This window comes from Camelina sativa, unplaced genomic scaffold (genome assembly GCF_000633955.1).
Source record: "Camelina sativa cultivar DH55 unplaced genomic scaffold, Cs unpScaffold09067, whole genome shotgun sequence".
NCBI lineage: Eukaryota > Viridiplantae > Streptophyta > Magnoliopsida > Brassicales > Brassicaceae > Camelina > Camelina sativa.
The window spans coordinates 1-417 of NW_010930129.1; the positions used below are offsets into that span (position 1 = coordinate 1).

The window sequence follows — 417 nt, forward strand, 5'->3', positions numbered from 1 at the left end:
AAATAATTATGTTTCTGCGACACAGAAACGATTCTGGTGTCTATGGTCTGCAGTTCTATGTTCAGTCTTCAGTAAAGGTACCAAACTACCAAACTGTCTTGTCTCTCTGCCACTCGGACTTTACATAACCCTTTCTAGCTAATGCATTAATCTCCTTGAGTTTGCTGTTAAAAGGGTCCTGGACATATTGATTCAAGGGTCGAGTCACTACTCAAGGATCTTGAGCGTAAACTTTACATGATGAGCGATGAGGAATTTAAGGTGAGAAGGCACAACCAAATATTGTATATCATATTTGCTTTGCTGGAACTTAACATTGTGGTGCAACGAGATATCTCACTAATTGACATGACTTGCTACTCAGAGCAACGTAACAGCTTTGATAGACATGAAGCTTGAAAAAGCCAAGAACTTGAA

At 39.3% G+C, this 417-nt stretch overlaps 1 long non-coding RNA gene across 1 annotated transcript; it reads left to right on the forward strand.

Moving 5' to 3' along the window:
- Nucleotides 1-20: 20 nt before the first annotated feature.
- LOC104775132 lies at nt 21-417 on the forward strand. Its single transcript, XR_765714.1, has 3 exons — nt 21-77; nt 175-261; nt 365-417. It is a non-coding gene; the product is annotated as an uncharacterized LOC104775132 (long non-coding RNA).